A 26,409-nucleotide genomic window follows, 5' to 3' on the forward strand; every position below is an offset into this window, starting at 1 on the left:
AGCGTCAGGTGAGACAGGTGGGGCATTTCTCTCCCCTGTGCATCACGAAGGGACAGCTCTCTCAAAGTCTTTTTTGTCCATTTCCAAGCTCCAAGCGGTGTGGAGGGCAGCAGTTTTTCTGCTTTCTTATGGTTGTTTTTATCCTTTTTGCATATTCATGTATTTTTTCCTTTCTTGCTGCAGCTCTTGCTGAGAGTTTCCCCAAAACTGGTAAAAAATTCACTTGGTTAGAGGAAAATCTCCTGCAATATGCATTCTAGGAGGCACACATTTACCTTATAGATGATGCAAATCGAATGCACATTGCTGAGGTTTGGTCAGAGAAATAATCTTCTGGAATCAGCGTTTCTGGGGACGAATATTCAGGCTAGGATTTTGGTGCATGTTGATTGCCCTGAACCCTCCTTTGTTATGCTAGGATTTTCATTAGGCGAGATTACTGTAGTCTCAGCATGAATTTGTGCATACAATCTATCAGAATCCCTCCCTTTCTCTATTAATTTATTAAATTTGTACTTTTAGGATACACTTTGACAAAGCTTACTTATTTTCTAATTTTATGTTTAGTATTTATAAAACTTGACAACTACACTTTCATACTACTAGTCAGGGTATAAAATTAACAGCTCTTCTCATAAGGTAGATTATTCTAAATCTTTAATTTCTTTTCTTTGGATTGTCAATTATATTTTTTTATATCAATGCATGTGCTTATTGTAATTTAGATATATTTTGACTCCATAGTCGTTTAAGGCTGGTAATATTTGTAAAATAAGTTTTTCATGTTTTCTTATGTTGCCTGCTAAAATGTGTCTTTATAACTGTCTCATGTTCTTGTTTTCTAATTCTTGAGCAATTTGCTTTATTCTACTCTCAGGATTTATTTCTTCTCTAGCTCTTCCAGAACAAAAAGTTTTAATATATTGCTTACAAATTTTGCCATTTTATTCTTTTTGCTCTATTTCACATTTTCTTTTTTGCAGTGTCTTTTACTACTCATAGTGCACATTCTGAATTTGTTAACATTATAGCGTACTGCACTAACTTGGGAGTGTGCATATGGCTCATTCTTTTTGGGCTTGGATGACTAATACAGTGACAATAATCCTCTGCAGTTTTAACACTCTAGCTCTCTCAAAGCCCCTTTGGGTTGCAGCCAAAGGGCCAAGATCTGTATCTTCTTGGTAGCAGAGCTTACACCTTGGGATCTAGTCACTGACGTCATTCGTCTCATTCTCAGTATTTACTTCATAAGATTTATAAGAGCCTTTTAAATTGTTTTTCAGGATTTAGGATAGCATCTGCTTATTTCTAATTGTTATAGTTTTATTTCTTTGACATTTTAGCTGTAAAGTTGTAATTAGTCTGTACACTTCTCTTTCTTTCAGCTATACTTGGCTGTTTTCCTTTATTTTAATTTGATCCTTATTAAATATCTAACGGCTTTTGTTATATCCTATCTGATTTAATGTTACTTTTAGTCTTTCTTGGAACTTAAATCTGGTTTGTATCTTATATACTTAATTTTTTCCCAATTTTTCACGAATCATATTGTTGTTCTAATATATTCTTTACAGTGTTTCATTAGCTTTTACTTCTATTTCTTTTGTCTGTTATAACAAAAGCACTAAAATATTTTATTTTTTGAAATAAATTTGCATATCACACCTTAAATATTCAGTTCACTTAAAACAACCTCATGAATAATACAGTTTAAAATAAAATATTTTTCTTCTCATAACAATGGGTTTTACAGCTTACAAGCTTAGGTATGAACATGCATCAGTCTATTTTACTTCAAGGAGTAGTGGTGACTTTTTAGTGAGGTTTGGCTGGTGTTTCTGTTGGTGGATTTACAGGTCTTCTGTCCTGTCTTTCTTTGCAGCTGAACCTGCTGGTGAAGGTGGTGCAGCTTCCCAAGCCACGTCCAGGACTGAGCCTCTGGGAGATGCTGAGGGTACGTCAAAGCCTTTCCCCTTGGAGAGCTGCCAGCTCAGAGCCCAAAGCTGGGCCAGGGAGGCAGCGCTGCAGGTGCCAGCACAGAACCATGCACGTGTGTGCCCTCGCCCTGCACGATCCCCTCACCGCTCCTGTGGCTCAGTGGTGCCCGTGCAGATCAGCAGAGATGGCAGAAGCTTCTGTGGCTGTTGAGTTACAGGTGTGTCTGCAGGGAGGACTTCTCCAGCTCCTTTGCTGATTCCTACACAGAAGCCTGGCTCCCATCGCAGAGGTGAGTAGTGTGTCCCTGATGACCCCACAGGCTGAGCCCTGCTTTTATGGGATCCATTCCTGGGAAATGGAACTACTTTCTCTTAAGGTCCTCCACCAGAAGAGATCAAAGACATGGCAGACAAGAAATTCCAGAATCCATTAGAAATCATGTGGCAAATGCTGACGGAAGTGCTGCAGGGACGACAAGGTGGGTGCATTTGCTTCATGCTTCGCCTGGCACACAGGAGCCGGGGGCTTTGGCTGCACATCTGGACACGCCGTGCCCGGCACAGCAGGAAGGGATCCATGGCAGCCTCGCTGCCCCGCTGCTGCTTTCACGCCCTGCAGGGCTGTTTCCCAGCCTGGCCTGGCTGCAGCTTCTGCCCAGCCTCTGCAGGAAGGCATTTGGCATCAGCTGACAAGCAGCCCCAATTGCACCACAGTCCGTGCCCACGCTCAGATCCCCTGCAAATTCCTGATGTCCAGGCAGATCAGATGTTGGGGCTGTTTGGGGAAGGAAGCAGCCTTGCGTTGTCCCAAAATCCTGGGTGTTTTCTGATCCTTATGCATTCCTTTCACAAGTGATGCCTCCTGAAATTGTCCCCTTCCCCATTCCCAGTCAGGAATGTTTCCATCTGATCCAGCTGTTTCTTTTCCATTCTCCAGAAAGGAAAGGAGAGCCTGCGGAGAAAGAAGCATTTCCCGGAGGAAGCAGTGGTTGCATGCCAGCCTCTGCTGCAGGAAGGGAGGCCATGCCAGGCACAGGCACAGGAGGTAATTGCTGTGCCTCTGGGCCTGAGCCCTGCTGAGGCTTGAGCTGCCCTCTCTGCTGCTTGGCAGTGCGGGCACAGCCTGGACTAGAGCGACACAGCCCAGGGGAATTATCCCGAGCAGGCTCAGGGCACTCAGGTCCAGAGCAGCCCTGCTGGGGTCCCTCCGTGGGAGACATGTCCTGAAACCTGGCAGCGACTGCACGGGGTGCCCACGGTGGGGAAAGGACAGAGGGGGAGAGCAAGGCTCCAGTGTGTCCTGAGAGGGCCTGGCTGTTTGCCCTTGCGATCTGGGAGGTGTCACCGCAGAAGGAGGGGAGGAGGGACAGAGGGAGGGAGCGACAGCTGTGGCACTGCCTGCTGCAGTTTTCCCCAGGGCTTTTGTGAGGATTTCTTTTGTATGTGAAGGACAGAGGCCCGGGGCCATGCGCTGCTCCAGCCACCCCTCCCTGGGATGTTGCTGAGGGCAGGGAAAGAGTGTGGAGAGTGACCAGGAGGCAGCCCAGAGCTCCCCAGGCCCCTTGGCAGCTTTGGCCATGTCCATTCACATCTGGCTCCCACGGCCTTACCCGAACCCCTGGCAGTGGCCAGTTCTCTGTGGCAGAAGGGGATCCCAGCACACCCTGGAAAGTGTTCTCATCTGTGCTCCGTTCTAGATGAGAGTGCTGGGAAGTCTTCTCCATCAGCTTGGATGAATAAAGTTTTGAAGCCCTTGGAGCCTCCTGCAGGTATGTTCTCAGCGTGCCACCAAGGAAGAATTGTAGACAAGCAGGCAGGAACCAGGTGACAGAAGCTTCTGTGGCTGTTGTGTTACAGATGTATCTACAGGGAGGACTTCTCCATCTCCTACCTTGGATTTTGCACTCAAGCCCAGCTCCCATCACAGGGGTGAGTAGTGTGTCCCTGCTGACCCCAAAGGTTGAGCCTTGCTTTTGTAGGATCCATTCCTGGGAAATGGAAATATTTTTCTCTAAGGTACTCCAACAGGGAAGATCCAAGACAGAACAGACAAGATATCCCTGAAATCACCCAAAGAGATAAGGCAAGAGCTGAAGGATCTCCTGCAGACAAGACAAGGTGGATGCATTTCCCTCGTGCTTCCCCTGGGACTCAGCAGCCAGGGGCTTTGGCTGCACATCTGGACACGCCATGCCCGGCACAGTGGGAAGGGATCCATGGCAGCCTCGCTGCCCCGCTGCTGCTTTCACATCCTGCAGGGCTGTTTCCCAGCCTGGCCTTGTGGCAGGTTTTGCCCAGCCTCTGCAGGAAAGCATTTGGCATCAGCTGACAGACAGCCCCAATTGCACCACAGTCCATGCCCACGCTCAGATCCCCTGCAATTTCCTGATGTCCAGGCAGATCAGATGTTGGGGCTGTTTGAGGAAGGAAGCAGCCTTGGGTTGTCCCAAAATCCTGGTTGTTTTCTGATCCTTATCCATTCCTTTCACAAGTGACGCCTCACCTTCCCCATTCCCAGTCAGGAATGTTTCCATCTGATCCAGCTGTTTCTTTTCCATTCTCCAGAAATGAAAGGAGAGCCTGCGGAGAAAGAAGCATTTCCCGGAGGAAGCAGTGGTTGCATGCCAGCCTCTGCTGCAGGAAGGGAGGCCATGCCAGGCACAGGCACAGGAGGTAATTGCTGTGCCTCTGGGCCTGAGCCCTGTTGAGGCTTCAGCTGCCCTCTCTGCTGCTTGGCAGCGCGGGCACAGCCTGGACTAGTGCGGCACAGCCCAGGGGAATTATCCCAAGCAGGCTCAGGGCACTCGGGTCCTGAGCAGCCCTGCTGGCGTCCCTCCATGGGAGACATGTCCTGAAACCTGGCAGTGACTGCACGGGGTGCCCACGGTGGGGAAAGGACAGAGGGGGAGAGCAAGGCTCCAGTGTGTCCTGAGAGGGCCTGGCTGTTTGCCCTTGGGCTGTGGGAGGTGTCCCCACAGAAGGAGGGCAGGAGGGACAGAGGGAGGTAGGGAGGCATAGCTGTGGCACTGCCTGCTGCAGTTACCCCAGGGCTTTAGGGAGGATTTTCTGTGAGTTTGAGGGAGAGAGCCCCAGGGCCCTGGGTTACTCCAGCCACCCCTCCCAGGGATGTTGCTGAGGGCAGGGAAAGAGTGTGGAGAGTGATCAGGAGCCAGCCCAGAGCTCCCCAGGCCCCTGTGCAGCTTTGGCCATGTCCATTCCTATCTGGGTCCCATAGCCTTACCCGACCCCCTTGCAGTGCCCTTTTCCCTGTAGCATTAGGGGTTCCCAGCATGCCACAGATATGGTTCTGATCTCTGCTCCCTTTTAGACTGGAATCGTGACATGGGTTTTCAGGAAGTCCTGATGAAGGATGGTTTGAAGTTCCTGGAGGATGCTGGAGGCAAGTTTTCATTCTGCCTTTCCTGAGTGAATAATCAGGATCAATGCAACAAAAGCTCATTTATAAACCATTTCCCTAAACATTATGTAAGGGCTGAAGGATTCTGAGAATCTTTCCCTGCTCCCTTCTGGATCCCTGAGGGATCCCACAGGATTGCTGTCAGTGGGAGGAAGGGGCATTGATCTTTCAGTCCTCCTCCCGTGTGCTATGCCAGTGTGTCCTTCCGTGTGCTCTGTGCAGTCAAAGAGAAGAGCAGAGAGGGAAGGGGCCGGGCCCAGGGCTGTGCCCCGGGGCTGAGCCTTGTGGGCAGCCTGAGGATCTCCTGCAGTGCCACAGGAGCTCTTCTGTCCTGCCTTTCTTTGCAGCTGAACCTGCCGGTGAAGGTCCCACATCCAGGACTGAGGCTCTGGGAGATGCTGAGGGTAGGTCAAGGCCTTTCCCCTGGGAGAGCTGCCAGCTCAGAGCCCAAAGCTCGGCCAGGGAGGCATCGCTGCTCCTGCGGCTCAGTGGTGCCCGTGCAGATCAGCAGAGATGGCAGAAGCTTCTGTGGCTGTTGAGTTACAGGTGTGTCTGCGGGGAGGACTTCTCAAGCTCCAGGGCTGGATGCTTGGCCCCAGTCCAGCTCCCATGGCAGGGGTGAGTAGTGTGTCCCTGCTGACACCACAGGCTGAGCCCCGCTTTTGTGGGATCCATTCCTGGGAAATGGAACTACTTTCTCTTAAGGTCCTCCAAAAGGAAAGACCCAAGATACCGCAGCCAAAACGTCTCATGAGGCAGATGAATTCCTGAGACAAACACAGAAGGAAGCACTCCGAGGACAAGGTGGGTGCATTTCTCTCATGCTTCCCCTGGGACTCAGCAGCCGGGGGCTTTGGCTGCACATCTGGACACGCCGTGCCCGGCACAGCAGGAAGGGATCCATGGCAGCCTCGCTGCCCTGCTGCTGCTTTCACGCCCTGCAGGGCTGTTTCCCAACCTGGCCTGGCTGCAATTCCTCCCCAGCCTCTGCAGGATGGAATTTGGCATCAGCTGATAGGGTGCCCCAACTGTACTGTGGGCCTGAGATCCCCTGCCATTTCCCAGTCTCTGAGAAGATCAGGCGGTGCAGCTGTTGGCACAAGGGAGTGCACTGGCCCAGCCCCAATTACCTGGGCTTTTTCCTGATCTTTACCTGTGACTTAGACAAGCATTGCCTCATGAAGGTGCCACCTCCCCAGTGGGGAGTGTTTCCATTTGATCCAGTTGTCCCTTTTTTCCTTTTTCAAGTGATGGACCAAAAGTCAGGGCTGAAGGAGGAGCACCCAGGGAGAAGCAGTGGCTCAGTGGCAGCCCTAGCTGCCGGAAGGAAGGCGATGGCAGACACGGGCACAGGCACAGCAGGTAATTGCTGTGCCGGGCTCAGCCCTGGGCGGGGCTGTGTGGCAGCAGCTCTTCCCCCAGGGCCTGCCCTTGCCCGGCCCGGCAGCAGCCAAAGCTGGAGGCGCCTCGGCTTCCAGGCCTCTGGAGCTGGTTCAGAGCCCCAGGGAAACGGGACTGGTGCAGCAAGGTCCCTGTTGCTGCAGCTGCTGCGGAGCTGGCCCTGAGTGCCCAGAGGCCCATGGCACAGGAGCAGCCCCGAGCGAGAGCCCTGCCGCCAGCCCAGGGCCAGAGCCAGCCCTGGCTCCCGACTGGGCAGGGGCTGCGCTGGGTCCTGACAGGGCCTGAGCCTGTCCCCTGGGGCTGGGGGAGCTCTCACGGGGCAGGGAGGGCCAGGGGTGGCAGTGGCTGCTCAGGGATGGCTTTGGCCCGTGTCCCTGGCAGCAGCCACTGCCCAAGCAGCTGCGCTGCCCCCGGGCTCTCCTCCCAGCCTGCTGGGCTTTGTTGGCTGGCACAGCCTGTGCCAAGGGCCAGCAAGGTGCCTGCAGGCCCCAGCTCTGGGGGAAACAGAGAATGTCCTGCCCGTATCCACCGTGCTGCCAGCTCAGCAGTGCAGCACAGCACGGGCTCACGCTCCCCATTGGTCCCACAGATGTAGCCGGCACCACAAGACCTGTTCCCAATGCCCAGGAGGGCCTTGGAAGGGGTTTCTGTCAGGGAACCGGCTGCTGGCTAGGGTTTCTGGCAGGCATGCTTTATTTGGAGCTTGTCTTCATGTTGTTCTGCATTGGAATCTGGTATTCCTGGAACAGAAAACAGTGAGTGTTTTATTGCCTGCCCCCTCCAACAGCTTCTTTTGAAAGTCTAACATGGACAGGGAACATTGCCATTGAGGCTGCAGTGGAGTTGTGGCCAGTCCATGATTGTCCAAATAACTCTGGTGAGGGTTCTGCTGCTGCCCAGTGCTTCCATTGGCCTCTCAATTGCTGGGCCTTGTCCTGGGGGCCCCGCTGGGGCTGCAGCCAGAGCTGGCTCCCACTGAGGCTGCCTGGTCAAGAGCAGCCCCAGGAGCACAGGACAGAGGCAGAGGGAGGTGGGGAGGAGAAAGAGCAGGGCCGAGGTTGCCCTTGAAAGGCAGAGGCGCTCTGGGGCCCGCTCCTGGCCAGGGACCCTGCCCAGAGCCGTGCCCTGCTGGCCGGGGCCTTGAGGGGCAGCTGTCCAGCTGGGCCCAGCTGTGCCAGCAGCTCCAGCCATGCTGGGGAGCCTTGCCAGCTCTGGGCCCTGCTGTGCACGAGGGTCCCTGTGTGCCACTGGCAGCTGGGGCCTCAGCCACCTCCTCTCTTCACAGGAGCACCTCGGGACAGGAGTTGGAAGACGGTGGCTGCACCTCACACCCAGACAGCGTGAGCAGCTCCTCCAGCAGCAGGAAAAGCCCGGACAGCCCTCTCAAGTCTTCTGTGAAGAGGACCCCAGAACAACCAACTACGAGGGAACCTCCTTTTACCCTGTAGATCCCACTGCCACCTGCTCTCCCCATGGGCCTCCCCAAGCTGCCTTCATCCCTTTTTTTATCTTTGTCTGTCCCATCCCAGTCAACTCGAGTACCTCTAGGGACCCCAGGACCAGCCCAGCACCCTCCAGCCCTTCCTGAGACCAACACATCCCTTCCTCTGCCCCTGAGCCCCCTGGCCTTTCCCTCTAGGAATCACTGAAGGTGACACCCCACCCCCCCCCCCTTCCCCCCACCCCCCCGGCTTGCAAAGTAGGCAATGGCCTATTCTTCTGTTGAAATAAAGAGAAGGATCTTTGTTCTGGTTGGAAAGCAAAACCAGCGAGAGACTCCAAGTCAGAAATACAATTTATTAGAAAAAGGAAAAAAAATCAAAACACATGCAATAATACAAAAGAAAAACCACTGACAGGCTCAGAATACAGCCTGCTGACACCCTGCTAGTTAGGGTGGGGGTAGCAGTCCAGATGAAATGGACTTGTGGAAGTGGTGATCCTGTAGAAACAATCTGGTAGCTCTCATCCTCTGGAAAAGCAGTGGCTAAGGGCGGCGGTTCCTCTGGGAATCCAGTGGAAAGACTGCTTGTTGTGTCCCAAAACCCAGATTATATCCAGCTGGGGATGCTTAGCTCCTCCCCCATGGGCAGAGCATCTCACAGTGGGCTGATATCATTCTGCCTCATGCTGTGGGTCCTTGATTAGCCACTAAACAGAAATGGCTCTGGGAGGGAGTTATCACTGAGTCATGTGGCAAGACATTGATGGGCCCATTAACAGGAGATAAGGAAGAAAACAATGCCCCTCCTGGTTTCAGCAGCTCTTGAGGATGGGAATAGAATACATGTTTATACTGCAACCTAGGACAAGTGGTCACCCCAGTGTCCAGGTGGCAGCAGCAGCAAAGCCCACCCAGCACCAGCACTGACTGAGCTCCATGCCCAGGAGGAGCCGTGGATGCCCACGGTGTGGGCAGGCAGAAGCCAGGCAGGGGCTGCTGTTGAAATGGAGGTTTTTGGGGGGGTTCAATTAAGTTAGCAATATATGGACTAAGCATTTAAATTTTACATTGTAGAATTATGTGTTGAATTTTAACCTTTTACTTAAGAAACCTCTGCCAAGGTACAAAGGGCATCGGAAAATGCAAATTTCTGAAGCTTCTTGCTATGAAGGACAATACCAGTGTCATAAACAGGGCAGGAGATCTTTCTCCTTTTTAATGCCTTTATTAAAAAAATTCAGCTCAGGTTATGGGAAACGACAGGTCGCCCGCACCCCCGCTGCTCCCAGGAGTGGCACGAAGGAGGAGGATGATGCAGCTGTGTCCGCTGGTATGCAGGCAGAGCTGGGGCTTCCATCCTCGAGGGAGTAGTGGGAATTCCGCTTCTTTGGTCTAACATTCCAGGTCCTCTTCCTAGCTGACATTCTTTCAGGTTAGGGTGAGGAGTAAAAAGGATCTTAGCAGATACTGGATTAAGTTCCTCACTCTCAGACATTACTTAGGTTTCATAATTCCATGTTGGCTTGTTGTTTTTAGGAGTTTTTTTCCTGGAAAATTGCAAACTGTGGTGAAATGCATTCTCATCTGCATACTAGCTCTGATGTCACCACCTCCACCCTGCTACCTGCAGGCTCTGGGGAAGCAGCAGGGGGACAATTGCGCTTGATTTCTAACCATTAACAGGTAATTGAAGAAAAACTATTAACAAGAGGCGATTGCAACATGAAGCTATCAACAACAAATAGTCAACATTTCAACTCGCAACAACTGGCCCAACCTGTTTAACTTTGCAGCCTTAAAAAAATGGATAATTTGTTGGGGAGAACCAGGTGTGGAGACACGAGGCTTGACTCCATTTCAGAAGGCTGATTTATTATATATTCTATTAAAATACTACGTTAAAACTATACTAAAACAACAGAGAGGAAAAAATTACCAGAAGGCTACAAAGAAGAAGAACAGAATGGAATGCATAACAAAAATCTTGTGACTGCTCACAGGCTCAACACAGTTGGCTGTGATTGGTCATCAGGTGAAAACAATCCACATGGACCAATGGAAGATGCACCTGTTGCATTCCACAGCAGCAGATCGTTATTGTTTACATTTCGTTCCTGAGGCCCTCAGCTCCTCATGAGGGGAAAAATCCCAGGAAAGGATTTTTAATAAAATATCATAGCTACAGATAACTGTTTTACTCATAAGGCCAGGAGAAGACCAGGAAATGCAGGTAGCCTAGACTAAGGAGCTCCTCTGTCTCCAAGCTGATCCAAGCCAACAGACCTACTCAGATAAGCACCAGGGGACTACAGTGCATGCACAAAGGAGAAAAGTTCAAAAGTTCAGTCATGAGGAAGACCACAGCCTTCGGCCTCAGAGACCACCAAAGACCCCAGTGTGACCACCACAGGAAACAACGTGTGCCCAGGAGGGCATGGATCTCATCGCCATGTGAGGGGAGGACAGGCGGGGCCAGGGTTTGAATGTGCATGAAGAGATTGTGTAAGGTATTGCATATGGAACATGTTTGTGAACAAAGATGTGGCTCGGACCAGGGCTCGGAGCACAAGTTTTCACGAGAGCCATCTCGCCTGTGCCAGGCCCTGACACACACACCCACTTCATAACTACATCAGGTTGTGGAGTGTCGCTATAGGACATGAAATAAAACAACACAGACATGCATCTCTCCAAGGTAAAAAAGAGGGGAGTTGAATTTCTGACTCCAACATTTACAGATTTCCAAAAATGAGAGTGGATTGGAGGGTGAAAGTGCCACCTCTCCAATGACACTGGACAAACCAACAGTCCATCAAATTTCTCCTCTTGCAGAAAAGAATGCATAACAATACGTTATTTGCATAAAGTGCGTGAGAAAGTTTGCTACAAGAATGTAAACATCAGAAGGCTTAGAAGAACTTGTCCTAGGGTGAGGTTATGATGCTTGCATCCCCAGTCGTGTGTTCTGTTAATGCTGGATATTACGTACTGTGCCTTCACGACTGGCCCTGAAGAGCAAGGTTTGTTTTGGTTTGTTATCAGCCTGCTCCCCCACGGCTGGCAGGACAGACAGACGGCGCAGTTCATAGTGCAGCTTTTGCTTTTTGCTTTGCTTTCTGTTGCTTGCTTTGCGCTTGCTTCTGCTGTGCTCCCGCTTTGCTTTTGCTTTTTGGCTTCTGCTTGTTAGTTTAGCTAAGTAGTCCAGATTTTTCCCTGGACTGTTTTTCCTTTCCCTTTTTGGAACCACTCACACCTGCTCCAGACTGGGACCTGGGAAACACCGAGAGTTTGCATCCTGTGGCTGCAGCAGCTATCCCCAGCGCCGGAGGGAGCGACAGCAGAGCCACCACTGCCAGGAAAGACTTTCTGAATTTGTCATCCTTTTCAGATGGGTGAAAGCATTGTCATCTGGTATTGTTCATTTTGTGTGCTGGGGGTGTTTTTCCTGTCAAATAAACAGATTCTTTCCACTTCTCTCCAAGGAATCCTTCCCGACCTGCTGGGGGGAAGGGGCCATGTGGGGTTGCTTTCTGGGGGGGCCCCTTTGGAGGTTTTCTCCCAGATTTACCCTAATCCAGGACAGAACATTAAAAACCAGGGCGACAGTGGAGTCTATTTATTCTGCAGATCGCTTCACTGTGACCAGCGGTGGGGCCCCGAGGGGATGGGGCAGCCCATGCTGAGCGTCCCTGGGCTGAGGGACATTTCCTTCCGTGGGATCATCTGGGCCCAGACCTCCTCCAGTGCCATGCCCAGGAAAAGAGGGAAGCCATCAAGAGCATCTCCAGGGACACAGCTTGACCAGCAATGTCAGCAGGCAAAACAAAGCTCCTCCCTAATTAACACACACTTGATAGGACCTAATTGATGGGCCATCACCAATGCAGGGTGCTGCACAGGGTCTGCTGCTCTCAGCCAGGGACAGAGGGAAGGGAAGGGAAGGGAAGGGAAGGGAAGGGAAGGGAAGGGAAGGGAAGGGAAGGGAAGGGAAGGGAAGGGAAGGGAAGGGAAGGGAAGGGAAGGGAAGGGAAGGGAAGGGAAGGGAAGGGAAGGGAAGGGAAGGGAAGGGAAGGGAAGGGAAGGGAAGGGAAGGGAAGGGAAGGGAAGGGAAAGGAAGGGAAAGGAAGGGAAAGGAAGGGAAGGGCTGTGTGGCCTCAGGGTCCAACAGGGCTGGTGAGCAGCCCCAGAGACACAACAACCCAGGTGCAACCAGGCTTGTTTTCCAGGTTGAAACACTCGGCATAGCTGGCCTGGACTTCCCTGTAGGGCACGTGGGGGCTTTGGAGCCCCCTAAGGTGCACGAGGGGCTGGGGTCCCTTGTGACACACCCAGGGATATTTTAGGTTTCCTCTGAGGCATGGAGGGCACTGGGGTCCACTTCAAGTAATGCAAGGGATTTGGAATCCTGTGTGAGTCATGCAGAGGGTTTGGGATCTCTCCCAAGGTGTGCAGGGAGCTGGGATCTCTCCTGAGGCACATGTCGGGGTTCTGGGGTCTCATTTCACATGTAGAAAGGGCTGTGGACTCTCGTAAGCGTGCAGGTGCTTTGTGTCCCTCCTGCTGCATGCAGTGGGGCTGGAGTGTCTGCTGAGGCACGCAGGGGACGGGGACCTCCAACAGTCCCTCCCGGGCCCGTGCAGCTCGGGGCTGCCACGGCCCAGGGCCAGCCGCCGTGCCGGGATGGCGGTGGCGAGGCGCCGAGGCGGAGCTGCCCCGCCGGGTCACGCTGCACCGGCACGGCACGGGCAGTGCTGAGCGCTGGGCAGGCGGCACCGCCAGCCCAGGGGCCACAGCCCCGGCCCTGCCTCTTTTGGGGCCGGGCACAGACAGCTCCGCGGGACGGGCACCGCTCAGCGCCTGAGGGGACGGAACAGATGCCAGAGGAGCCCCAGGAGCCCTGGACAGGGCCCTGGCGTTGCCTGTCTGGCTCCCCCGGGCCTGTGGCCATCCCGGGCAGCAGGGGCTCGCTCTGGGCCGCGCTCTCCCCGGCCAGCGGGGCTCCGGGCCAGCACCCGGCTCCTGCCACTGCCCTGAGAATGCTGAGGGGCTTTCGGGGCAGAACTGACCTTGACAGGGACAGAATTCATAGGAGACTTGTTTTGGCCTTTTACAAGGTTAACTGAGAAACAACTTAAAATCCCAGGCTAAATCGTCTGCTTTAACGCGTGGGGATTCCTTCAAGACCCTTCCTAACTCCCGTGGTGCCGGGCCGGGCCGCGTCCCAGCGAGCACCAACACCCAGCAGCTCGATGGATGCAGCATGGCTGGGTCCAGGGAAACGAGTCAGTATCCCTACAGCTGCCCGCTCTGCCTGCACGGCTGTCACACAACAGCAATGTTCCAGAAGGAACAGGCATTTTTACATCCTCAGGACCATGTGATCTTTGGTCCTGGTGGTGGATCAGAGAGAAAAGCCAAATGTGACAGACTAAACTTGACTGTAGGAGAGGGATGCCTCAGCAGAGGGTCTGGGGACCTGTGGTGCCAGCCAGTGGCCCGGCACTCGGACACAGCAGGAAGACCTGAGATTATCACACTTCACCTGGGAGGGTAGAAAAGCTCAGGGGTTCTTTGTTCAAGGTCCCCCAGAGGCACCAGCTGAAGCCGCCACAGCTCCACCTTGATAAAATTGTTTAAAAAGATCCAGAGGTCTGACACTCTGCTGTGGAGGACATTCCACATGTTATATTTGCCCAATTATCCAATCAAAAAAACGGAAAGAACAAACCCAAACAAAATGAAATGTAACAGCAATTTTAATTATGTAGCTTAATATATATACAATTGAATACACTCAAAATATTGACAATATAATTTGCTTTAAATTATGAATAATTTGTTTCTGATAATAGCGTATAAGCAAAAATAACCTCGCGGGGTATGCGTGGGGTACGGGTGCAGGGCTTTTGGACCCCCGTCACCTCACGTACTAGCGTGTCAAGCCCAAATTCCCCTTTTTATGCTGCATGTCATTACCATCTCCTCCCATTTTCGATTCGTCACACTTGTATCACTGCCCTCATCATCACCTTCCCCACGCATGCTCCACACTTCTTTAAGTAAGTTGTACCACTCTTTGGGGATCTTCTTTGAGGAAGGCCTCTCCTCTTCCTCCATGGAGTCCTGGAGTTCACCTTTTGGATTACACATGCGCACCAAGCTGCTACAGTATAAACCAATACTGTGTTCTAACATTAAAGCAGTGAATCTCATATAATCAACATTTGCCTGGTGTCTAACCAAATTCTCCTCTCTTCCAAGGAAATTTAGTCATAGTTATCTCTTGCTTCCTCCTGTTCTGAACATCTGCAGGAGAAGGTTGGGGGTGGACCCCTCCTCTCCCTTTCTTGCTTGGCATGACTCCTTTAACTGGTTTTTTATTTCCAAATATTAATTATCAATATTGATTACTGTTTCAATTTTGTCAGCATGAATCATATCTATTTACCACACACAGTTCTCATCTTTTGGGCATTTAGAAGCTTTTGATTTTGCTTTGCACCCAAGGAAAATATACCCCCAAATGTGCACAAATAACTCCTTCAGCATGTCCTCCTTTTCAGCTGGTGTTTCCATTGTTCTCTGCTATCTTGTCCTCATCTTTCCACAATTCCTGTGCCTATTCAAGTCCAGCCTGGGACAGTGCACACATTTGCTTTAGTTCTGTAGTGATTTATGCCCAGCCATCCTGCCAACCACACCCATTTCAATGTTGCAACAACCTACCTCTGGGCTGCAGTATGTGAATCACACTCTGCTGTGTGAGATGGCAGAGCACCAGAGCAGGCACTGAAGAAGGGGCATTCGGTACATTAGTGAAGTGAGTGCTGGAACCTGGGCTAGCTCTTACAACTCCGGCACTACGGCAGGAGTCGGGAACTGCCTCGCTATGGGCATTTACCAGAGGCAGAACCTTTAGTGCCACTTGCTCTCCAGTGCCAGACACAAGCCACGACAGGGACGACGCACAGGAGAAAGGAGGAGGCGTCCCGTCTTCAGGTTCTTCAAGGAACAGCTTAGTCCAGGTGAAGAGAACAGGATGAAAAGCCCCTAGCTGTACTGCCCAAGGGGTTTTGTACACATACAAGTCATGGGGTGGATGCAAACAATGAACCAATAGGGAATGCTCAGGAGAGGAGTGAGGGGATTACATCAAGTGTCTGGGGCCAATTGGGGTAGGAGGGTGGAGAGGATGGGTCACAAGGGCCAATGGGGCTTCCAGGAGTAGGGGAATTCCAAAGGGGAGTTGCAGTCAGAGATTGGCCCAAAGGTTGGGGAACCAAGGGGCTGGGTTGCCTTGACAGGCAGGGAAAGAGCTGGAACAAGGGGTGGGGAAGGACACCAGGGACAGTTTGGAGGGAGGGTAAAACCCACAGGTGAACCAACTCAGGAAAAAAACGGGGGCACAACAGAGCCCTTAAACAAGACTTAAAATGAAATCAATAAAATAAATTTGAACTGCAACAATCAAGAGCATCTTGAGGGACGCAGCCTGACCAGCAATGTCAGCAGGCAAAAGAAAGGTTTTGCTGAGCAATGGCCCTTTGATGAAGCAAAACATTTACAGTCAGGGCAGTCCATTCATGCAGACGGGCGCACACTCTGGGGGTACAGCTGAGGCCATGAGGTCACAGCAGGGCTCCGGGGTCACAGCAGGCTGAGCTCTCAGCAGGCCCTGAGGTCACAGAGGTGCCAGAGGTGCCACAGCCCCGTGGTTGCACAGCAGCACAAGGAGCCAGCAGTCAGTCCCTGAGCACAACTGTTGCGGCAGCAGCGGCGGTGGCAGCAGCGGTGCTGACATTGGGACAGCGGTGTCGGGACAGCGGTGGCAGCAAGAGCTGCGGGACTGGCGGAGGACAAGGCAGCATGGCCCTTGCTCTGCGCCTCCTACTCCTGCTGCTCCTGGCCGTGGCCCTGCCTGCCAGGGCTGCCCAGGCTGCTCCGCTGCAGCCGCGGCGAGCAGGTGAGCCGGCAGCCTGGCTGCCCTTTCCCGGAACAGCGCTCCCTGCTCCCTGGGAAGCGCTGGGGATGGTTTTGCCCCGGGCTTTAGGGAGGGTTTCCTCTGTGGGAGGGAGAGAGACCCCACGGGCCCTGGGCTACTCCAGCCACCCTTCCAGGGATGCACACGGCCTGCAATGAGGTTGGAGAGTGACCAGGACCCAGCCCAGAGCTCCCCAGGCCCCTGTGCAGCTTTGGCCATGTCCATTCCCATCTGGCTCCCACAGCCTTACCCAACAGCCCTGCATTGCCCAGTTCCCTGTGGCAGAAGGGGATCCCAGCACATCATGGAAATGGTTCTCATCTCTGCTCCCTTCTAGCCTGGAATCGTGACATGGGTTTTCAGGAAGTCCTCATGAAGCATGGTTTGAAGTTCCTGGAGGATGCTGGAGGTAAGTTTTCATTCTGCCTTTCCTGAGAGAATAATCAGGATCAGTTCAACAAAAGCTCACTTATTAACCAATTCCCTTAACATAAACTTAAGGTTGAAAGAATCCGGAAACCTTGCCCTGCTCCCTTCTGGATCCCTGAGGGGTCCCACAGGATCACTGTCATTGGGAGGAAGGAGCATTTAGCTGTCCATCTTCCTCCCGTGTGCAATGCCAGTGTGTCCTTCCGTGTGCTCTGTGCAGTCACAGAGAAGAGCAGAGAGGGAAGGGGCCGGGCCTAGGGCTGTGCCCCGGGGCTGAGCCTTGTGGGCAGCCTGAGGATCTCCTGCAGTGCCACAGGAGCTCTTCTGTCCTGCCTTTCTTTGCAGCTGAACCTGCTGGTGAAGGCACCACATCCAGGACTGAGCCTCTGGGAGATGCTGAGGGTAGGTCAAGGCCTTTCCCCTGGGAGAGCTGCCAGCTCAGAGCCCAAAGCTGGGCCAGGGAGGCAGCGCTGCAGGTGCCAGCACAGAACCATGCACGTGTGTGCCCTCGCCCTGCACGATCCCCTCACCGCTCCTGCGGCTCAGTGGTGCCCGTGCAGATCAGCAGAGATGGCAGAAGCTTCTGTGGCTGTTGAGTTACAGGTGTGTCTGCAGGGAGGAGATTCATACGTCCTTTGGTAGTTATTGCTGACAAGACCAGCTCCCATAGCAGGGGTGAGTAGTGTGTCCCTGCTGACACCACAAGTTGAGCCCTGCTTTTGTGGAATGCATTCCTGGGAAATGGAAGTATTTTTCTCTAAGGTTCTCCGATAGGGAAGATCCAAAACACAAGAGACAAGATATCCCTGGAACCATCCAAACAGACGAGGCAAGTGCTGAAGAAAATGCTGCAGGGAGGACAAGGTGGGTGCATTTGCCTCATGCTTCCCCTGGGACTCAGCAGCCGGGGGCTTTGGCTGCACATCTGAACGCATGGTTCCCGGCACAGAGGGATGGGATCCATGGCCCATTCCCAGTGAGGAATGTTTCCATCTGATCCAGCTGTCTCTTTTCCATTCTCCAGAAATGAAAGGAGAGCCTGCGGAGAAAGAAGCATTTGCCGGAGGAAGCAGTGGTTCCGTGCCAGCCTCAGCTCCAGGAAGGGAGGCCATGCCAGGCACAGGCACAGGAGGTAATTGCTGTGCCTCTGGGCCTGAGCCCTGCTGAGGCTTGAGCTGCCCTCTCTGCTGTTTGGCAGTGCGGGCACAGCCTGGACTAGAGCGGCACAGCCCAGGGGAATTATCCCGAGCAGGCTCAGGGCACTCGGGTAACTGAGCAGTCCTGCTGGGGTCCCTCCTTGGGAGACATGTCCTGAAACCTGGCAGCGACTGCACGGGTTGCTCACGGTGGGGAAAGGACAGAGGGGGAGAGCAAGGCTCCAGTGTGTCCTGAGAGGGCCTGGCTGTTTGCCCTTGGGATCTGGGGGGTGTCCCAGCAGAAGGAGGGCAGGAGGGACAGAGGGAGGGAGGGATGGATACCTATGTCACTGCCTGCTGCAGTTTTCCCCGGGGTTTTAGAGAGGATTTCCTCTGTGTCTGAGGGAGAGAACCCCGGGGCCCTGTGGTGCTCTAGCCACCCCTCCCAGGGATGTTGCTGAGGGCAGGGAAAGAGTGTGGAGGGTAATCAGGAGCCAGCCCAGAGCTCCCCAGGCCCCAACAGCTTTGGCCGTGTCCATTCATATCTGGCTCCCATGGCCTTAGCCGAACCCCTGGCAGTGCCCTTTTCCCTGTGCCAGAAGGGGATCCCAGCACACTCTGGAAAATGTTCTCATCTGTGATCCGTTCTAGATGAGGTGTCTGGGAGGGCTTCTCCATCAGCTTGGATGAATAAAGTTTTGAAGCCCTTGGAGCCTCCTGCAGGTATGTTCTCAGTGTGCCACCAAGGAAGAATTGTAGACAAGCGGGCAGGAACCAGGTGACAGAAGCTTCTGTGGCTGTTGTGTTACAGATGTGTCTACAGGGAGGATTTCTCCAGCTCCTACCTTGGATGTTGCACTCAAGCCCAGCTCCCATCACAGGAGTGAGTAGTGTGTCCCTGATGACCCCACAGGCTGAGACTTGCTTTTGTGGGATCCATTCCAGGGAAATGGAAATATTTTTCTCTAAGGTACTCCAACAGGTAAAATCCAAGACACAACAGATAAGATATCCCTGGAACCATTCAAACAGATGAGGCAAGAGCTGAAGGAACCCCTGCAGACAAGAGAAGGTGGGTGCATTTCCCTCATGCTTCCCCTGGGACTCAGCAGCCGGGGGCTTTGGCTGCACATCTGGACATGCCGTGCCCGGCACAGCGGGAAGGGATCCATGGCAGCCTTGCTGCCCCGCTGCTGCTTTCACGCCCTGCAGGGCTGTTTCCCAGCCTGGCCTGGCTGTAGCTTCTGGCCAGCCTCTGCAGGAAGGCACTTGGCATCAGCTGACAGGCAGCCCAAACTGTAACACACCCTGAAATCCCCCACAATATCCAGCCCTGCAGATTAGGAAAAGGGTGTCTGTTTGGAGCTGCAAGTGCTCTCATCATGCCACTGTAACCTGGCCATTTTCCTGCTCCATAAATTTCACAAATATTACCTCTGATGCCACCACCCAAGTGGGGAACAGCTCCATCTGATGCAGCTGTCTCCCTTCCTTTCTCAAGAGATGGACATAGTGCTTCAGTGGAAGGTGGCATTTCTTGAAGGAAGCACTCCATCTTCGGTGCCAGCCCCTGCTGCAGGAAGGAAGGCGATTCCAGACACGGGCACAGGCACAGCAGGTAATTGCTGTGCCGGGCTCAGGCCTGGCCGGGGTTGTGTGGCAGCAGCTCTTCCCCCAGGGCCTGCCCTTCCCCATCAGCAGCCAAAGCTGGAGGCGCCTCGGCTTCCAGGCCTCTGGAGCTCGTTCAGAGCCCCGGGGAAACGGGACTGGTGCAGCAACGTCCCTGGCGCTGCAGCTGCTGCGGAGCTGGCCCTGAGTGCCCAGAGGCCCAAGGCACAGGAGCAGCCCCGAGCGGGAGCCCTGCCGCCAGCCCAGGGCCAGAGCCAGCCCTAGCACACAATGGAAACAGTTCTCATCTTGGTTTGTTTCCAGACTGGGATGCTGGGAAGGATTCTTCATTAGCCTGGCAAACTGAAGTTGTGAAGCCCTCTGAGCATTCTGCAGGTATGTTCTCACTGTCCCACCAAGGCGTAATGTTTGACTGATTGGTAAGAACCAGGTGACAGAAGCTTCTCTGGCTGTTGTGTTACAGGCGTGTCTGCAGGGACGACCTCACCAACTCCTACCTCAGATGCTGCACAAAAGCCGAACTCCCATGGCAGGGGTGAGTAGTGTGTCCCTGCTGACCCCACAAGCTGAGCCCTGCTTTTGTGGGATCCATTCCTGGGAAATGGAACTACTTTCTCTTAAGGTCCTCCGACAGGAGAGACCAAAGACATGGCAGGCAAGAAATTCCAGGACCCATTAGAAGTCATGTGGCAAATGCTGAAGGAATGTCTGCAGAGAAGGCAAGGTGGGTGCATTTGCCTCATGCTTCCCCTGGGACTCAGCAGCTGGGGGCTTTGGCTGCACATCTGGACACGCCGTGCCCGGCACAGCAGGAAGGGATCCATGGCAGCCTTGCTGCCCTGCTGCTGCTTTCACGCCCTGCAGGGCTGTTTCCCAGCCTGGCCTGGCTGCAGCTTCTGCCCAGCCTCTGCAGGAAGGCATTTGGCATCAGCTGACAGGCAGCCCCAATTGCACCACAGGCCATGCCCACCCTCAGATCCCCTGCAATTTCCTGGTGTCCAGGCAGATCAGATGTTGGGGCTGTTTGGGGAAGGAAGCAGCCTTGGCTTGTTCCAAAATCCTGGGTGTTTTCTGATCCTTATGCATTCCATTCACAAGTGATGCTTCCTGAAGTTATCACCTTCCCCATTCCCAGTCAGGAATGTTTTCATCTGATCCAGCTGTCTCTTTTCCATTCTCCAGAAATGAAAGGAGAGCCTGTGCAGAAGGAAGCATTTGCCGGAGGAAGCAGTGGTTCCGTGCCAGCCTCTGCTGCAGGAAGGGAGGCCATGCCAGGCACAGGCACAGGAGGTAATTGCTGTGCCTCTGGGCCTGAGCCCTGCTGAGGCTTGAGCTGCCCTCTCTGCTGTTTGGCAGTGCGGGCACAGCCTGGACTAGAGCAGCACAGCCCAGGGGAATTATCCCGAGCAGGCTCAGGGCACTGAGCAGTCCTGCTGGGGTCCCTCCATGGGAGACATGTCCTGAAACCTGGCAGCGACTGCACGGGGTGCCCATGGTGGGGAAAGGACAGAGGGGGAGAGCAAGGCTCCAGTGTGTCCTAAGAGGGCCTGGCTGTTTGCCCTTGGGATCTGGGAGCTGTCCCAGCAGAAGGAGGGCAGGAGGGACAGAGGGACGGAGGGATGGATAGCTGTGGCACTGCCTGCTGCAGTTTTCCCCGGGGTTTTAGAGAGGATTTCCTCTGTGTCTGAGGGAGAGAACCCCGGGGCCCTGTGGTGCTCTAGCCACCCCTCCCAGGGATGTTGCTGAGGGCAGGGAAAGAGTGTGGAGAGTGACCAGGAGCCAGCCCAGAGCTCCCCAGGCCCCTGTGCACCTTTGGCCATGTCTATTCCCATCTGGCTCCCACGGTCTTACCCGACTCCCTGGCAGTGCCCAGTTCCCTGTGCCAGAACGGGATCCCAGAATGCCACTGATATCGTTCTGATCTCTGATCCCTTCAAGACTGGAATCATGTCTTGGATTTTTTGGAAGCCCTGCTGGAAAATGGCTTGAAATTCCTGGAGGATGCTGGAGGCTATTCCTCCGTGTGCCTTTCTTGACAGAATAATCAGGATCAATGTGACAAGAGCTCACTCATAAGCCATTTCCCTTAACATTATTTAAGGGCTGAAGGATTCTGAAAATCTTGCCCTGCTCCCTTCTGGATCCCTGAGGAGTCGCACAGTATCACTGTCAGTGGGAGGAAGGAGCATTTAGCTTTCAATCTTCCTCCAGTGTGCAATGCCAGTGTGTCCTTCCATGTGCTCTGTGCAATCACAGAGAAGAGCAGAGAGGGAAGGGGCCGGGCCCAGGGCTGTGCCCCGGGGCTGAGCCTTGTGGGCAGCCTGAGGATCTCCTGCAGTGCCACAGGAGCTCTTCTCTCCTGCCTTTCTTTGCAGCTGAACCTGCCGGTGAAGGCCCCACATCCAGGACTGAGGCTGTGGGAGATGCTGAGGGTAGGTCAAGGCCTTTCCCCTGGGAGAGCTGCCAGCTCAGAGCCCAAAGCTGGGCCAGGGAGGCAGCGCTGCAGGTGCCAGCACAGAACCATGCACGTGTGTGCCCTCGCCCTGCACGATCCCCTCACCACTCCTGCGGCTCAGTGGTGCCCGTACAGATCAGCAGAGATGGCAGAAGCTTCTGTGGCTGTTGAGTTACAGGTGTGTCTGCAGGGAGGACTTCTCAAGCTCCAGGGCTGGATGCTTGGCCCCAACCCAGCTCCCATGGCAGGGGTGAGTAGTGTGTCCCTGCTAACCACACAGGCTGAGCCCCGCTTTTGTGGGACCCATTCCTGGGAAATGGAACTACTTTTTCTTAAGGTCCTCCAAAAGGGAAGACCCAAGATACTGCAGCCAAAATGTCTCATGAGGCAGATGAATTCCTGAGAGAAACACAGAAGGAAGCACCCGGAGGACAAGGTGGGTGCATTTCCCTCATGCTTCCCCTGGGACTCAGCAGCTGGGGGCTTTGGCTGCACATCTGGACACGCCGTGCCCACCACAGTGGGAAGGGATCCATGACAGCCTCGCTGCCCCGCTGCTGCTTGGACGTCTTGCAGGGCTGTTTCCCATCCTGGCCTGGCTGCAGCTTCTGCCCAGCCTCTGCAGGATGGAATTTGGCATCAGCTGATAGGGTGCCTCAACTGTACTGTGGGCCTGAGATCCCCTGCCATTTCCCAGTCTCTGAGAAGATCAGGTGGTGTAGCTGTTTGCTCATGGGAGTGCACTGGCCTAGCCCCAATTACCTGGGCTTTTTCCTGATCTTTACCCGTGACTTTGACAAGCATTTCCTGATGAAGATGACACATCCCCAGTGGGAATGTTTCCATTTGATCCAGTTGTCTCTTTTTTCCTTTTTCAAGTGATGGACCAAAAGGCTGTTCAGGAGGAGGAACACTCAGGGAGAAGCAGTGGCTCATTGGCAGCCCCTGCTGCAGGAAGGAAGGCGATGCCAGACACGGGCACAGGCACAGCAGGTAATTGCTGTGCCAGGCTCAGCCCTGGCCGGGGCTGTGTGGCAGCAGCTCTTCCCCCAGGGCCTGCCCTTGCCCGGCCTGGCAGCAGCCAAAGCTGGAGGCGCCTGGGCTTCCAGGCCTCTGGAGCTGGTTCAGAGCCCCGAGGAAATGGGACTGGTGCAGCAACGTCCCTGGCGCTGCAGCCGCTGCGGAGCTGGCCCTGAGTGCCCAGAGGCCCAAGGCACAGGAGCAGCCCCGAGCGGGAGCCCTGCCACCAGCCCAGGGCCAGAGCCAGCCCTGGCTCCCGACTGGGCAGGGGCTGCGCTGGGTCCTGACAGGGCCTGAGCCTGTCCCCTGGGGCTGGGGGAGCTGTCACGGGGCAGGGAGGGCCAGGGGTGGCAGTGGCTGCTCAGGGATGGCTTTGGCCCCTGTCCCTGGCAGCAGCCACTGCCCAAGCAGCTGCGCTGCCCCCGGGCTCTCCTCCCGGCCTGCTGGGCTTTGTTGGCTGGCACAGCCTGTGCCAAGGGGCGGCAAGGTGCCTGCAGGCCCCAGCTCTGGGGGAAACAGAGAACGTCCTGCCCGTATTCACCGTGCTGCCAGCTCAGCAGTGCAGCACAGCACGGGCTCACGCTCCCCATCGCTCCCACAGATGCAGCCGGCACCACAAGACCTGTTCCCGATGCCCAGGATGGCCTCGGAAGGGGCTTCTGTCAGGGAACCGACTGCTGGCTAGTGTTTCTGGCAGGCATGCTTTATTTGGAGCTTGTCTTCCTATTCTGCTGCTTTGGAATCTGGTATTCCTGGAACAGAAAACAGTGAGTGTTTTATTGCCCGCCCCCTCCAACAGCTTCTTTTCAAAGTCCAGCATGGACAGGGAGCATTCCCATTGAGGCTGCAGTGGAGTTGTGGCCAGCCCATGATTGTCCAAATAACTCTGCTGAGGGTTCTGCTGCTGCCCAGTGCTTCCATTGGCCTCTCAATTGCTGGGCGTTGTCCTGGGGGCCCCGCTGGGGCTGCAGCCAGTGCTGGCTCCCACTGAGGCTGCCTGGCCAAGAGCAGCCCCAGGGGCACGGGGCAGAGGCAGAGGCAGGTGGGGAGGAGAAAGAGCAGGGCCGAGGTTGCCCTTGAAAGGCAGAGGTGCTCTGGGGCCCGCTCCTGGCCAGGGACCCTGCCCAGAGCCGTGCCCTGCTGGCCGGGGCCTTGAGGGGCAGCTGTCCAGCTGGGCCCAGCTGTGCCAGCAGCTCCAGCCATGCTGGGGAGCCTTGCCAGCTCTGGGCCCTGCTGTGCACGAGGGTCCCTGTGTGCCACTGGCAGCTGGGGCCTCAGCCACCTCCTCTCTGCACAGGAGCACCTCGGGACAGGAGTTGGAAGACGGTGGCTGCACCTCACACCCAGACAGCGTGAGCAGCTCCTCCAGCAGCAGGAACGGCCTGGACAGCCCTCTCAAGTCTTCTGTGAAGAGGACCCCAGAACAACAGTCTACGAGGGAACCTCCTTTTACCCCGTAGGTCCCACTGCCACCTGCTCTCCCCATGGGCCTCCCCAAGCTGCCTTCATCCCTTTTTTTCTCTCCATCTGTCCCATCCCAGCCAACTCGAGTACCTCTAGGGACCCTAGGACCAGCCCAGCACCTTCCAGCCCCTCCTCAGACCAACACATCCCTTCCTCTGCCCCTGAGCCCCCCGGCCTTGCCCTCTAGGAATCACTGAAGGTGACACCCCACCCCACCCCACCCCACCCCCCCCGCTTGCAGGGTAGGCAATGGCCCATTCTTCTGTTTAAATAAAGAGAAGGATCTTTGTTCTGGTTGGAAAGCAAAACCAGCGAGAGACTCCAAGTCAGAAATACAATTTATTAGAAAAAGGGAAAAAAATCAAAACACATGCAATGATACAAAAAAAAAACCACTGACAGGCTCAGAATACAGCCTGCTGACACCCTGCTAGTTAGGGTGGTGGTAGCAGTCCAGACGAAATGGATTTGTGGAAGTGGTGATCCTGTAGAAACAATCTGGTAGCTCTCATCCTCTGGAAAAGCAGTGGGTAAGGGCGGCGGTTCCTCTGGGAATCCAGTGGAAAGACTGCTTGTTGTGTCCCAAAACCCAGATTATATCCAGCTGGGGATGCTTAGCTCCTCCCCCGTGGGCAGAGCATCTCACAGTGGGCTGATATCATTCTGCCTCATGCTGTGGGTCCTTGATTAGCCATGAAACAGAAATGGCTCTGGGAGGGAGTTATCTCTGAGTCATGTGGCAAGACATTGATGGGCCCATTAACAGGAGATAAGGAAGAAACAATGCCCCTCCTGGTTTCAGCAGCTCTTGAGGATGGCATTAGAATACATCTTTACACTGCAACCTAGGACAAGTGGTCACCCCAGTGTCCAGGTGGCAGCAGCAGCAAAGCCCACCCAGCACCAGCACTGACTGAGCTCCATGCCCAGGAGGAGCCGTGGATGCCCACGGTGTGGGCAGGCAGAAGCCAGGCCGGGCCTGCTGATGAAATGGAGGTTTTTGGGCGGGTTCAATTAAGTTAGCAATATATGGACTAAGCATTTAAATATTAAATTGTAGAATTATGTGTTGAATTTTAACCTTTTACTTAAGAAACTTCTGCCATGGTACAAAGGGCATAGGAAAATGCAAATTTCTGAAGCTTCTTGCTATGAAGGACAATACCAGTGTCATAAATAGGGCCGGAGATCTTTCTCCTTTTTAATGCCTTTATTAAAAAAATTCAGCTCAGGTTGTGGGAAACGACAGGTCACCCGCACCCCCGCTGCTCCCAGGAGTGGCACGGAGGAAGAGGATGATGCAGCTGTGTCCGCTGGTATGCAGGCAGAGCTGGGGCTTCCGTCCTCGAGGGAGTAGTGGGAATTCTGCTTTTTTGGTCTAACATTCCAGATCCTCTTTCTAGCTGACATCCTTTCAGGTTAGGGTGAAAAGTGAAAAGGATTTTAGCAGATACTAAGGATTAAGTTCCTCACCTTTAGACATTCCTTAGGTTTCATAATTCCATGTTGACTTGTTGTTTTTAGGAGTTTTTTTCCTGGAAAATTGCAAACTTTGGTGAAATGCATTCTCATCTGCATACTAGCTCTGATGTCACCCCCCCACCCTGCTATCTGCAGGCTCTGGGGAAGCAGCAGGGGGACAATTGCGCTTGATTTCTAACCATTAACAGGTAATTGAAGAAAAACTATTAACAAGAGGTGATTGCTACATGAAGCTATCAACAACAAATAGTCAACATTTCAACTCACAACAACTGGCCCAACCTGTTTAACTTTGCAGCCTTAAAAAAAATGCATAATTTGCTGGGGCGAACACCCCAGGTGTGGAGACACGAGGCTTGACTCCATTTCAGAAGGCTGATTTATTATATATTCTATTAAAATACTACAGTAAAACTGTACTAAAACAACAGAGAGGAAAAAATGACCAGAAGGCTACAAAGAAGAAGAACAGAATGGAATGCATAACAAAAATCTTGTGACTGCTCACAGGCTCAACACAGTTGGCTGTGATTGGTCATCAAGTGAAAACAATCCACATGGAGCAATGGAAGATGCACCTGTTGCATTCCACAGCAGCAGATAGTTATTG

The 26,409-nt window shown here is 53.7% G+C and overlaps 4 long non-coding RNA genes across 6 annotated transcripts; all 4 read left to right on the forward strand.

Moving 5' to 3' along the window:
* Positions 1 to 2,102: 2,102 nt before the first annotated feature.
* On the forward strand, positions 2,103 to 2,979 carry LOC135307485 (uncharacterized). The gene is made up of 3 exons (XR_010368210.1): positions 2,103 to 2,230; positions 2,318 to 2,419; positions 2,878 to 2,979. It is a non-coding gene; the product is annotated as an uncharacterized LOC135307485 (long non-coding RNA).
* Positions 2,980 to 3,654: 675 nt separating this feature from the next.
* On the forward strand, positions 3,655 to 19,759 carry LOC135307090 (uncharacterized). Of its 2 annotated transcripts, none has more exons than XR_010367823.1 (5): positions 3,655 to 3,709; positions 18,561 to 18,632; positions 18,720 to 18,821; positions 19,251 to 19,367; positions 19,682 to 19,759. It is a non-coding gene; the product is annotated as an uncharacterized LOC135307090 (long non-coding RNA). The 2 variants fall into 2 exon arrangements; XR_010367822.1 differs by lacking the exon at positions 3,655 to 3,709 and adding an exon at positions 18,399 to 18,472.
* A 79-nt stretch (positions 19,760 to 19,838) lies between these two features.
* On the forward strand, positions 19,839 to 20,668 carry LOC135307310 (uncharacterized). Its single transcript, XR_010368013.1, has 3 exons — positions 19,839 to 19,913; positions 20,001 to 20,102; positions 20,561 to 20,668. It is a non-coding gene; the product is annotated as an uncharacterized LOC135307310 (long non-coding RNA).
* An 819-nt stretch (positions 20,669 to 21,487) lies between these two features.
* LOC135307091 (uncharacterized) lies at positions 21,488 to 22,820 on the forward strand. 2 transcript variants are annotated; one of them, XR_010367825.1, is made up of 4 exons: positions 21,488 to 21,810; positions 22,012 to 22,083; positions 22,171 to 22,269; positions 22,713 to 22,820. It is a non-coding gene; the product is annotated as an uncharacterized LOC135307091 (long non-coding RNA). The 2 variants fall into 2 exon arrangements; XR_010367824.1 differs by having other exon boundaries at positions 22,012 to 22,269.
* The last annotated feature ends 3,589 nt before the right edge of the window (positions 22,821 to 26,409 follow it).

Source organism: Passer domesticus, chromosome 9 (genome assembly GCF_036417665.1).
Source record: "Passer domesticus isolate bPasDom1 chromosome 9, bPasDom1.hap1, whole genome shotgun sequence".
Classification (NCBI taxonomy): domain Eukaryota; kingdom Metazoa; phylum Chordata; class Aves; order Passeriformes; family Passeridae; genus Passer; species Passer domesticus.